Raw genomic sequence first — 13,995 nt, forward strand, 5'->3', positions numbered from 1 at the left:
ATGAGGGGACACTAATGACTGTGACACAGGGGGAGATGAGGGGACACTAATGACTGTGACAGAGGGAGATGAGGGGACACTAATGACTGTGACACATAGGGAGATGAGGGGACACTAATGACTGTGACACAGAGGGAGATGAGGGGACACTAATGACTGTGACACAGAGGGAGATGAGGGGACACTAATGACTGTGACACAGGGAGAGATATGGGGACACTAATGATTGTGACACAGGGAGAGATGAGGGGACACTAATGACTGTGACACAGAGGGAGATGAGGGGACACTAATGACTGTGACACAGGGGGAGATGAGGGGACACTAAAGACTGTGACACAGGGGGAGATGAGGGGACACTAAAGACTGTGACACAGAGGGAGATGAGGGGACACTAATGACTGTGACACATGGGGAGATGAGGGGACACTAAAGACTGTGACACAGGGAGATGAGGGGACACTAATGACTGTGACACAGGGGGAGATGAGGGGACACTAAAGACTGTGACACAGGGGGAGATGAGGGGACACTAAAGACTGTGACACAGGGGGAGATGAGGGGACACTAAAGACTGTGACACAGAGGGAGATGAGGGGACACTAATGACTGTGACACATGGGGAGATGAGGGGACACTAAAGACTGTGACACAGGGAGATGAGGGGACACTAATGACTGTGACACAAAGGGAGATGAGCGGACACTAATGACTGTGACACTGGGGGATATGAGGGAACACTAATGACTGACACAGGAGAGATGAGGGGACACTAATGACTGTGACACAGGGGGAGATGAGGGGACACTAATGACTGTGACACATGGGGAGATGAGCGGACACTAATGACTGTGACACAGGGAGAGATGAGGAGACACTAATGACTGTGACACAGGGGGAGATGAGGGGACACTAATGACTGTGACACGGGGGAGATGAGGGGACACTAATGACTGTGACACGGGGAGATGAGGGGACACTAATGACTGTGACACGGGGAGATGAGGGGACACTAATGACTGTGACACAGGGGGAGATGAGGGGACACTAATGACTGTGACACAGGGGGAGATGAGGGGACACTAATGACTGTGACACAGGGAGAGATGAGGGGACACGAATGATTGTGACACAGGAGAAATGAGGGGACACTAATGACTGTGACACTGGGGGAGATGAGGGGACACTAATGACTGTGACACAGGGGAAAATGAGGGGACACTAATGACTGACACTGGGGGAAATGAGGGGACACTAATGACTATGACACAGGGGGAGATGAGGGGACACTAATGACTGTGACACTGGGGGAGATGAGGGGACACTAATGACTGTGACACTGGGGGAGATGAGGGGACACTAATGATTGACACAGGAGGAAATGAGGGGACACTAATGACTGTGACACAGGGGGAGATGAGGGGACACTAATGACTGTGACACTGGGGGATATGAGGGAACACTAATGACTGTGACACAGGAGAGATGAGGGGACACTAATGACTGTGACACAGGAGAGATGAGGGGACACTGATGACTGACACTGGGGGGAATGAGGGGACACTAATGACTGTAACACGGGGAGATGAGGGGACACTAATGACTGTGACACGGGGAGAGGAGGGGACACTAATGACTGTGACACAGGAGAGATGAGGGGACACTAATGACTGTGACACGGGAGAGATGAGGGGACACTAATGATTGTGACACAGGAGAAATGAAGGGACACTAATGACTGACACTGGGGAGATGAGGGGACACTGATGACTGTGACACAGGAGAGATGAGGGGATACTAATGACTGTGACACAGGGGGAGATGAGGGGACACTAATGACTGTGACACAGGGGGAGATGAGGGGACACTAATGACTGACAGGGAGAGATGAAGGGACACTAATGACTGTGATACAGAGGGAGATGAGGGGACACTAATGACTGTGACACAGGAGAGATGAGGGGACACTAATGACTGTGACACAGGGAGATGAGGGTACACTAATGATTGACACAGGGGGAGATGAGGGGACACTAATGACTGACATCAGGAGAAATGAGGGGACACTAATGACTGTGACACAGGAGAGATGAGGGGACACTAATGACTGTGACACAGGAGAAATGAGGGGACACTAATGACTGTGAAACAGGGAGAGATGAGGGGACACTAATGACTGTGACACAGGAGAGATGAGGGGACACTAATGACTGTGACACAGGAGAGATGAGGGGACACTAATGACTGTAACTCAGAAGAAATGAGGGGACACTAATGACTGTGACACAGGGGGAGATGAGGGGACAGTAATGACTGACACAGGAGAGATGAGGAGACACTAATGACTGTGACACATGAGAAATGAGGGGACATTAATGACTGTGACACAGGGAGAGACGAGGGAACACTAATAACTGAGACACAGGGGGAGATGAGGGTACACTAAATACTGTGACACGGGGGAGATGAGGGGACACTAATGACTGACACTGGGGAGATGAGGGGACACTGATGACTGTGACACAGGAGAGATGAGGGGATACTAATGACTGTGACACAGGGGGAGATGAGGGGACACTAATGACTGTGACACAGGGGGAGATGAGGGGACACTAATGACTGACAGGGAGAGATGAAGGGACACTAATGACTGTGATACAGAGGGAGATGAGGGGACACTAATGACTGTGACACAGGGAGAGACGAGGGAACACTAATAACTGAGACACAGGGGGAGATGAGGGTACACTAAATACTGTGACACGGGGGAGATGAGGGGACACTAATGACTGTGACACAGGAGAGATGAGGGGACACTAATGACTGTGACACAGGAGAAATGAGGGGACACTGATGACTGTGACACAGGGAGATGAGGGGACACTGATGACTGTGACACAGGGAGATGAGGGGACACTAATGACTGTGACAGGGGGAAAAGAGGGGACACTAATGACTGCAACACAGGAGAGATAAGGGGATACTAATGACTGTGACACATGGGGAGATGAGGGGACACGAATGATTGTGACACAGGAGAAATGAGGGGACACTAATGACTGACACTGGGGGAGATGAGGGGACACTAATGACTGTGACACAGGGGGAAATGAGGGGACACTAATGACTGACACTGGGGGAAATGAGGGGACACTAATGACTGTGACACAAGAGAGATGAGGAGACACTAATGACTGTGACACAGGGGGAGATGAGGGTACACTAAATACTGTGACACGGGGGAGATGAGGGGACACTAATGACTGTGACACAGGAGAAATGAGGGGACACTAATGACTGACACTGGGGGAGATGAGGGGACACTAATGACTGTGACACTGGGGGAGATGAGGGGACTCTAATGACTGTGACACAGGAGAAATGAGGGGACACTAATGACTGTGACACAGGGAGAGATGAGGGGACACTAATGACTGTGACACAGGGGGAGATGAGGGTACACTAAATACTGTGACACGGGGGAGATGAGGGGACACTAATGACTGACACAGGAGAGATGAGGGGACACTAATGACTGTGACACAGGGGGAGATGAGGGGACACTAATGACTGTGACACTGGGGGAGATGAGGGGACTCTAATGACTGTGACACAGGAGAGATGAGGGGACACTAATGACTGTGACACAGGAGAAATGAGGGGACACTAATGACTGTGACACAGGGAGAGATGAGGGGACATTAATGACTGTGACACAGGGGGAGATGAGGGTACACTAAATACTGTGACACAGGAGAGATGAGGGGACACTAATGACTGTGACACAGGAGAAATGAAGGGACACTAATGACTGTGACACAGGAGAAATGAAGGGACACTAATGACTGTGACACAGGAGAAATGAAGGGACACTAATGACTGTGACACAGGAGAAATGAAGGGACACTAATGAATGACACAGGAGAGATGAGGGGACACTAATGACTGTGACACAGGGAGAGATGAGGGGACACTAATGACTGTGACACAGGAGAAATGAAGGGACACTAATGACTGTGACACGGGGAGATGAGGGGACATTAATGACTGTGACACAGGAGAAATGAGGGGACACTAATGACTATATGATGTCATTTTATGTCACATGACATCCGGCATCTTGGTTCCTAGCTTACGTTTGCTGGCACTTATTTTAACACATTTTTCAAGCCGTGATGTAAGTATACAGACATAAACAAGGTACAACATAATAAAACCTAGGCACTTTTGCACTGTTTTACCTGTTACAGTTTAAAGGTACATGGAGCAAAACGCGATTATTATGCATTTCGCCGCATTTACTCAACAGACGGCAAAGATGCGATGTGAACGAATCCATTAATGTAGGTCAGAGCCGAGGCCCTGGCTGTAGGAGCAGAGTGGAGCTGAGCAAAGCTTTACCATACGCCACCTCCTGTGTCCTGTCTCGGCATCTGTTAGTAGATCAGCATTTCCCAACCAGGGAACTACAACTCCCAGCATGCCCGGACAAACAAAGGCCTTTGTGACTCTTGGAAATTCCTTCCTAAATTGCCACCATTTTCAGGCTACACTTTGGATGGAGTTTTCACACTTAAAGGGGTACTCCAGGAAAAAACTTTTTATATATATCAACTGGCTCCAGAAAGTTAAACAGATTTGTAAATTACTTATATTAAAAAAATCTTAATCCTTTCAGTACTTATGAGCTTCTGAAGTTGAGTTGTTCTTTTCTGTCTAAGTGCTCTCTGATGACACCTGTCTCGGGAACCGCCCAGTTTAGAAGAGGTTTGCTATGGGGATTTGCTTCTAAACTGGGCGTTTCCCGAGACACGTGTCATCAGAGATCACTTAGACAGAAAAGAACAACCTTAACTTCAGAAGCTCATAAGTACTGAAAGGATTAAGATTTTTTAATAGAAGTAATTTACAAATCTGTTTAACTTTCTGGAGCCAGTTTTTCCTGGAGTACCCCTTTAACTTATTTTTGGTGTTTGGTTTTTGGTAAAAAATAAAAATAAAAAAAATCCCACAAAAATCTGCCCTGTCATATTAGGAAAGTTTTATGTTTTCCTCTTGGCATTCTCCCCAAGTCATGTGATCCCTTCATCATTTTACTCTAGGACAGTGGTCTTCAACCTGTGGACCTCCAGATGTTGCAAAACTACAACTCCCAGCATCTGGAGGTCCGCAGGTTGGAGACCACTGCTCCAGGATTTCTATTACGGAAAAGCGCTCATGTTCCGTTGCCTTTTCCCGTAAGGCAGAATTTCTGCTTGTGGAGTCCACAGTCCCATAGAAGTCTATGGGCTTTAATTTGAGGTGGAATTCCGCAAGTGGAAATTCTGCCTGTGTGAATAGACCCCAACAGTCTATGAGCGAAAAACTGCCATGTAAGTGATCACAAAATGCTTATTTTGTGACATAAAAAAATAAAAATAAAATAATAATAATAATAATAATAATGTCATAATTGTGTTTTAGTTTTGGTGTTTTTTCCGCCCTGCAGTTTAACCCCTTAACGACCACGAACGTAAATGTACGTCCTGGTTTGGCGGGTCTTCCCGCACCAGGACGTACATTTACGTCCTGTTTATGACCGCGAGCATCGAAACGGTGCTCGCGGTCATAAACGGCAGCCGGGGACCCGCCCGTAATGGCTGACATCCGAGATCGCGCGGATGTCCGCCATTAACCCTTCAGATGCCGTGATCAATACAGATCACGGCATCTGCGGCAGTGCGGTACTTTGAATGGATGATCGGATCGCCCGCAGTGCTGCAGCAGCGATCCAATCATCCAGCATGGCGGCCAGAGGTCCCCTCGCCTGCCTCCGTCCGTCTCCCGGTGCATTGCCATAGAATGAGATTTGCCATAGAATGAGATGCTCCGCCTCCATTACATCCTATTGGCTCACACTTGTCACGTGACATATTTAACCGTCACGCATCGACGCGCACAGCAGTGTCAGTTTGGCTCAGATCTCCTCTCCCTGTGATAGCTGAAGCTGCGCGGAGCTCGCTAACTTACAACCTACACTAATGTACGGCTACGCTACCTACCTACTTCCCTACGCTATTTGCGTAGTGCTGCGCATGCGCATCACTGCTTTAGCTGCGCGCGCATGCGCATCACTGCTTTAGCTGCGCGCGCATGCGCAGTACTACTTTACCTGCACCCGATGCTCTACTTTCTGTTCCCCGCTCCCTGAGAGTAAACGGGGGACGGGGAGTAGAGCTGGGGGCGTGGGGTGTAGTTAGCACTGGCGGGAGGCACGCTGACAGCGCTATCGGGCATAGGGATCCCAATAGCGCTGTAGATCTATCGCACTCGCGGGGAGGCACGCTGATGACAGCGCTATCGGGCATAGGGATCCCAATAGCGCTGTAGATCTATCGCACTCACGGGGAGGCACGCTGATGACAGCGCTATCAGGCATAGGGATCCCGATAGCGCTGTAGATCTATCGCGCTCGCGGGGAGGCACGCTGATGACAGCGCTATTGGGCATAGGGATCCCGATAGCGCTGTAGATCTATAAAACAGTAAATGTAATAAACGAGTAAGTGTATGAGCTGAGTAAATGTATGAGTTTCTGTGGCCCGGTTCCGCTCTCGGAATCGGGCCACAGACGCCATGAGAGCTTCGTGCAGCTTCAGCTATCACAGGGAGAGGAGATCTGAGCCAAACTGAGACTGCTGTGCGCGTTGATGCGTGACGGTTAAATATGTCAAGTGACAAGTGTGAGCCAATAGGATGTGATGGAGGCGGAGCATCTCTTTCTATGGCAAATCTCATTCTATGGCAATGCACCGGCGTCTTCTGCTCTGGTGTGAGATTGAGCAGACAATACAAGAAGATCACCGATGATACTGATCAGTGCTGTGTCTTATACATAACACTGAACAGTATTAGCAGGATTGCTATAGATGGTCCCCTATGGGGACATAAAAAGTGTTTAAAAAAAAGTTGAAAAATTTAAAAATAAAAAAAAAGTCAAAAATCCCCTCCCCCAATAAAAATGAAAATTGTCAGTTTTTCCCATTTTACCCCCAAAAAACATAATTTTTTTTTTAATAAACAAATTTGGTATCGCCGTGTGCGTTAATGTTCGAACTATCAAATCATAATGTTAATGATCCTGTATGGTGAATGGCATAAACGTAAAAAAATAAAAAACAGTCCAAAAATGCAGCTTTTTTGTCACATTTTATTTAAAAAAATTAATTAAAAATGATCTAAAAGTTTTATATATGCAAATGTGGTATCTAAAAAAAGTACAGATGACGGCGCAAAAAATGAGCCCTCATACCGCCCTATACACGGAAAAATGAAAAAGTTATAGGTGGTCAAAATAGGGCGATTTTAGATGACTGATTTTGTACAAAAAGTTTTAGATTTTTTTTTAAGCGGTACAAATATATAAAAGTATCTATCCATGGGGATCATTTTAATCGTATTGACCCACAGAATAAAGAACACACGTCATTTTTACCGTAAATTGTACAGTGTGAAATTGAACCCCTCCAAAATGTGCAAAATTTTGGTTTTCATTAAAATGTCCTCCCTAAAATGTATTTGTGGGGGGGGGTCACCGTATATTTTATGGTAAATTGAGAGGTTTCATTACAAAGTACAATTGGTCACACAAAAAACAAGCCCTTATATGGGTCTGTAGAGGGAAATATAAAGGAGTTATGGATTTTATAATGCGAGGAGGAAAAAATGAAAACGCTAAAATAAAATTGGCCTGGTCCTTAAGGGGTTAAAAAATAAAAAAAAGTCATGGAATTGTGAGACGCTGGCATTTGTATTACAGGATTAGAGGGGAAATAAAAGGCCATTAAAAAAAAAAAAAACTCAAATATTAAACCCGCATTTCTTTTTTTTTTGCAGTTTTTTCTCCTATAGAAGGTTATTAGCAAAAAAAAAAAAAAATATATATATATAAATAAACAACACAGTTGGGAGGTCACTGGCTATCAGGCCATGCTGGGAGTTGTAGTTGTCCAGCTGGGGGCTCAGCCATGGATAGGGGTCTATAAGGGGGCCCTCAGATGAGCTCATCATGGCGGTGTAGCGCCATATTTTGTGTTTTGTAGTGGAATGTGTCACATAAGACCCGGCCCTCATACTGTGCTATAGGGAAGACCACATAAAATACAACCCCGTAGGGTCTGTGGTAGTACCCTGGCAGTGGTGAAGTTATGTAGTACTACAAGTCCCAGCAGTACAGGCAGGATTTCTGTATCATGGAGAGAGAAGATATAAAATACAGAAGCCGCTCACCCTCTGTGCACACGGTGCGGTCACCGGCCCGCGCTCCTCCTAGGCTCCTCCTCCCGCTCGGCTTTTTGGCGGGAGTCTCGCCACAAGATGGCGCCATACCCGCGCGCTTCCCCACAGGGACCAATGTGAAAACTTCAAGTCCCGTCATGGCTACGGCACGGGCATGCTGGGAGTTGTAGTTCTGCCACAGGTAGGGGGCGCTGCTACATGTGCACTGTTAATAATTCTCATACATCCCCTGGAAACGTATTGATGTATTTTTTATGTTAAAAATAAAGAAAAAAAAGGGAAATAAATTGTGAGGTAACTGCGCCATAACCGGGCCTGAAAATGGCGGGAATCCCGCCATTTTCAGGCCCGGTTATGGCGCAGTTACCTCACAATTTATTTCCCTTTTTTTATCTTTTATTTTTACCATAAAAAAAAAATCATCAGCCACCACACAAATAAGCGGCCCGGTCATATTGTCACCCAAAAATGCAGATTTTGGGAGTTTTTTTCCTCACAAATTGTTATTCTTGGCGGTTTCTCTCCTGCGGTTCTTTTTGACTCTGACGCAATCGTGCGGCGGTAACCAGGCACTGCATTGTTTTCGCTTTCGCGCCCCACCCGACTGTTGTTGTTTTCACAAGTCCTGTCACGTCTTGTCGGCCATGCTGGGAGTTGTAGTTTTCCAACAGTCATAAGTTGGGGAAAGGGGTTCTGGGGGTCCCAGTTATATATACATTGTCAATAAAATAATTCCCATACGAGACGTCCATCTTTACTCCTCCTAGAGTAAGTACAACAACCATAAAACACTACAAAAAATGCCCTGTCATTTTGGGATCAAATTATTTTAATACATTTTTTTAAACCCCCTTCCAGCTATAAGACGTATGCATAGGTCCTAGCACCAGACGCTTTCGCGCATGTAGGCATACGTCCTAGGGACCTCCGGCACTGCTGCGGACAGCGCAGGAGATCGGCCGCGGGACCTGGCTAGCAATCACAGCAGGTGTCCTGCCGGAGCCGCGATCGCACCGGTCCCCGGTAGCATTTACCCAGTAGGTGCCACAATCAATCCTGATCACAGCATCTATGGTGTTGACAGGGGGAGCGTTCACCAATGGCGGCGCTGTGATACGATTGCGGGTCGCCGTTGGTTGCTATGACAGCAGGAGGTCAGATGATGACCGGAAGCCTGTGAGATCCAACCGGAGACTGTATTGTCTGCCGCTGATCGGCTCATACTGTGCTGCAGTGCAAATGTAGTATAACCTGTAAAAAGTGAAACATTTAATAAAAAGTTCTTCAATAAAAGTATGAAGTGTAAAAAATTAAAAAATGCCCTTTTCCCAATAAAAGCCGTGTATCGCCGTATTTTTCGCCGTATAAGACGCACTTTTTCTTCCACAAAACTGGGGGGGGGAGTTGGTGCATCTTCTACGGCGAATACACACCTATCGCGGCGGTCCCTGCGGCCATTAACGGCCGGGACCCGCGGCTAATACAGGACATGACCGATCGCTGTGATACCCTGTATTAACCCTTCAGACGCGGAGATCAAAGCTGACCGCCGCGTCTGAAGTGAAAGTGACACTAACCCGGCTGCTAAGTCGGGGTGTTAGGGACCGCAGCGGTGAAATCACGGCGTCCCGAACAGCTTACAGGACACCGGGAGGGACCTTACCTGCCTACTCGGTGTCTGCTCCGTGCCGGGATCCCCTCCATGGCCGGCGCTCTCCTTCTACGTCATCACGTCGTCGCGCACGCCTTCCCGTCATCTAATCGGAGCGGCGTGCGTAGTGACGCGATGACGGCGACGGAGAGCGTGGATCCCGGGGAAGAAGGCGTCCGGATGGTTGGGGACACGGCGACAGCGATGGAGGGCGACATCCAGGGCAGCGGTGACGGGTCCGGAGCGGTGGGGACACGTGAGTATTACCTCCTATACCAGTGGTCTTCAACCTGCGGACCTCCAGATGTTGCAAAACTACAACTCCCAGCATGCCCGGACAGCCGATGGCTGTCCGGGCATGCTGGGAGTTGTAGTTTTGCAACATCTGGAGGTCCGCAGGTTGAAGATCACTGTTGGGTTCAGAATCTTTTTTTTTCTTCTAGATTTTGCACCTTTAAAATTGGGTGCGTCTTATACGCCGGTGCGTCCTATAGGGCGAAAAATACGCGTATCACCAAAAAAGATCAAAAACATAAACCATATACATATAATAGGTATCGCCACGTCCGTAATGACATGTACTAAAAAACTATAATGTAAATTATCCCGCACGGTGAACACTGTTTAAAAAAAAAAAAAAAAAAAGCACAAAATTTGCTAAAAGAGCAAAAGGTAGCACGTATCGCAAAATGATACCAATAAAAATCCTGCTAAAAATAAGCCCGTACTCAATAGCATCGGCCGAAAAATAAAAAAGTTACGGCGGTTGGAAAATGAATAGCAGAAAAAGAACATAGAAAGCGATATAAAATGGGTATCGCCATAATCGTACCAAACCACAGAATAAATATCACTTTTACCGAACAGTGTACACCATAAAAAAAAAAAATGTTTCATCAACGTCCGTGGCTGGCTCCCGTAATATACTGCGGGGTCACGCGGTCTCCGTGTGTCATATCCGGTCGGTCCCGGCATGTAACTGAAGCCGGGACCCAGGGCTAATAGCGCGTGACAGTGATCACGGTGCCGCTATTGACCCATTTTCCCTGCGGTGGTCCCGATCAACTTTGAACGCCGCATCTAAAACAAAAGTAAAAGTTTCTCGGTTGCTCAGTGGGGCTGATCGGGACCACCGCAGGGAAAATGCGGTGTCCAGATCAGCTAGGACGTGGGCGGAGGGTCACTTGCCTTCCTTCGGCGCGTCCGATCGGCGATTGATTGCTCCAAGCCAGAGATCCAGGCCTGAGCAATCGACCGCCGATAAGACTGATCAATGCAAAGCTATGGCTTTGCAGTGAACAGTGCTGGCAATCAGTGTGTGCAGTGTTATGGTCCCCTATGGGATAACAATGATCAGTATAAGAGATCAGTGTGTGCAGTGTTATAGTCTCCTATGGGATAATAATGATCAGTATAAGAGATCAGTGTGTGCAGTGTTATAGGTCCCTATGGGATAACAATGATCAGTATAAGAGATCAGTGTGTGCAGTGTTATAGTCTCCTATTGGATAATAATGATCAGTGTGTGCAGTGTTATAGTCTCCTATAGGATAATAATGATCAGTGTGTGCAGTGTTATAGTCTCCTATGGGATAACAATGATCAGTGTGTGCAGTGTTATAGTCTCCTATGGGATAACAATGATCAGTGTGTGCAGTGTTATAGTCTCCTATGGGATAACAATGATCAGTGTGTGCAGTGTTATAGTCTCCTATGGGATAACAATGATCAGTGTGTGCAGTGTTATAGTCTCCTATGGGATAACAATGATCAGTGTGTGCAGTGTTATAGTCACCTATGGGATAACAATGATCAGTGTGTGCAGCGTTATAGTCTCCTATAGGATAACAATGATCAGTGTGTGCAGTGTTATAGTCTTCTATGGGATAACAATGATCAGTGTGTGCAGTTATAGTCTCCTATGTGATAACAATGATCAGTGTGTGCAGTGTTATAGCCTCCTATGGGATAACAATGATCAGTGTGTGCAGTGTTATAGCCTCCTATGGGATAACAATGATCAGTGTGTGCAGTGTTATAGTCTCCTATGGGATAACAATGATCAGTGTGTGCAGTTATAGTCTCCTATGGGAGCTATAACACTGCAAAAAAAAAAGTGTAAAAAAAAAAAAAGTTAATAAATGTGATTTAATGCACCTAATGTGGGGAACTATACGGCACCTAATGTGGGGGAACTATACTGCACCTAATGTGGAGAACTATACTGCACCTAATGTGGGGGAACTATACGGCACCTAATGTGGGGGAATTATACGGCACCTAATGTGGGGGAATTATACGGCACCTAATGTGGGGGAACTATACTGCACCTAATGTGGGGGAACTATACTGCACCTAATGTGGGGGAACTATACTGCACCTAATGTGGGGGAACTATACTGCACCTAATGTGGGGGAACTATACTGCACCTAATGTGGGGGAACTATACTGCACCTAATGTGGGGGAACTATACTGCACCTAATGTGGGGGAACTATACTGCACCTAATGTGGGGGAACTATACTGCACCTAATGTATGGGAACTATACTGCACCTAATGTGGGGGAACTATACTGCACCTAATGTGGGGGAACTATACGGCACCTAATGTGGGGGAACTATACGGCACCTAATGTGGGGGAACTATACGGCACCTAATGTGGGGGAACTATACTGCACCTAATGTGGGGGAACTATACTGCACCTAATGTGGGGGAACTATACGGCACCTAATGTGGGGGAACTATACTGCACCTAATGTGGGGGAACTACACTGCACCTAATATGGGGGAACTATACTGAACCTAATGTGGGGGAACTATACTGCACCTAATGTGGGGGAACTATACTGCACCTCATGTGGGGCAACTATAGTGCACCTAATGTGGGGGAACTATAGTGCACCTAATGTGGGGGAACTGTACTTCACCTAATGTGGGGGAACTTTACTGCACCTAATGTGGGGGAACTTTACTGCACCTAATGTGGGGAACTATACTGCACCTAATGTGGGGGAACTATACTGCACCTAATGTGGGGGGAACTATACTGCACCTAATGTGGGGGAACTATACTGCACCTAATGTGGGGGAACTATACTGCACCTAATGTGGGGGAAGTATACTGCACCTAATGTGGGGGAAGTATACTGCACCTAATGTGGGGGAAGTATACTGCACCTAATGTGGGGGAAGTATACTGCACCTAATGTGGGGGAAGTATACTGCACCTAATGTGGGGGAAGTATACTGCACCTAATGTGGGGGAACTGTACTGCACCTAATGTGGGGGAACTGTACTGCACCTAATGTGGGGGAACTGTACTGCACCTAATGTGGGGGAACTGTACTGCACCCAATGTGGGGGGAACTGTACTGCACCCAATGTGGGGGGAACTGTACTGCACCTAATGTGGGGGAACTATACTGCACCTAATGTGGGGGAACTATACTGCACCTAATGTGGGGGAACTGTACTGCACCTAATGTGGGGGAACTATACTGCACCTAATGTGGGGAACTGTACTGCACCTAATGTGGGGAGCTATACTGCTCCTAATGTGGGGGGAACTGTACTGCACCTAATGTGGGGGGAACTGTACTGCACCTAATGTGGGGGAACTGTACTGCACCTAAGGTGGGGAAACTAATATGCTTTAAAATGCATGATTTTACCTTTTATGAACAAGAAAATGACGACGTGCTGGTATAATGACTCAACACTATGGGGCTGGTATGTCATTTTTTCCAGGACTGGTTTTCACACCCAGTCCGGCCCTGAATGTTCTTAATACAAGTCCCAATGAGGCTCAGTAGTGTGTGTGGCCTCCACGTGCCCGTATGACCTCCCTACAACGCCTGGGCATGCTCCTGATGAGGTGGAGGATGGTCTCCTGAGGGATGTCCTCCCAGACCTGGACTAAAGCATCCGCCAACTCCTGGACAGTCTGTGGTGGATGGAGCGAGAAGTCCCAGATGTGCTTAATCGGATTTAGGGGAACGGGCGGGCCAGTCCATAGCATCAATGCCTTCCTCTTGTAGGAACTGCTGACACACTCTGGCCACATG

General features: G+C 47.3%; 1 protein-coding gene and 1 long non-coding RNA gene across 2 annotated transcripts in view; one reads left to right on the top strand and one right to left on the bottom strand.

Moving 5' to 3' along the window:
* LOC130296986 (uncharacterized) overlaps positions 1-8,186 on the bottom strand; it is a 55,167-nt gene extending 46,981 nt beyond the window's left edge. Inside the window, exon 1 of the mRNA XM_056549112.1 lies at positions 8,168-8,186. The gene's annotated coding sequence lies outside the window, so the exon portion shown is untranslated. The remainder of the gene's footprint in view (positions 1-8,167) is intronic.
* Positions 8,187-8,273: 87 nt separating this feature from the next.
* Positions 8,274-13,995, top strand: part of LOC130296989 (uncharacterized) — a 66,137-nt gene continuing 60,415 nt past the window's right edge. The window contains exon 1 of the long non-coding RNA XR_008849353.1: positions 8,274-8,457. This is a non-coding gene — a long non-coding RNA (uncharacterized LOC130296989). The remainder of the gene's footprint in view (positions 8,458-13,995) is intronic.

This window comes from Hyla sarda, chromosome 12 (assembly GCF_029499605.1).
Source record: "Hyla sarda isolate aHylSar1 chromosome 12, aHylSar1.hap1, whole genome shotgun sequence".
NCBI classification, from domain to species: Eukaryota; Metazoa; Chordata; class Amphibia; order Anura; family Hylidae; genus Hyla; species Hyla sarda.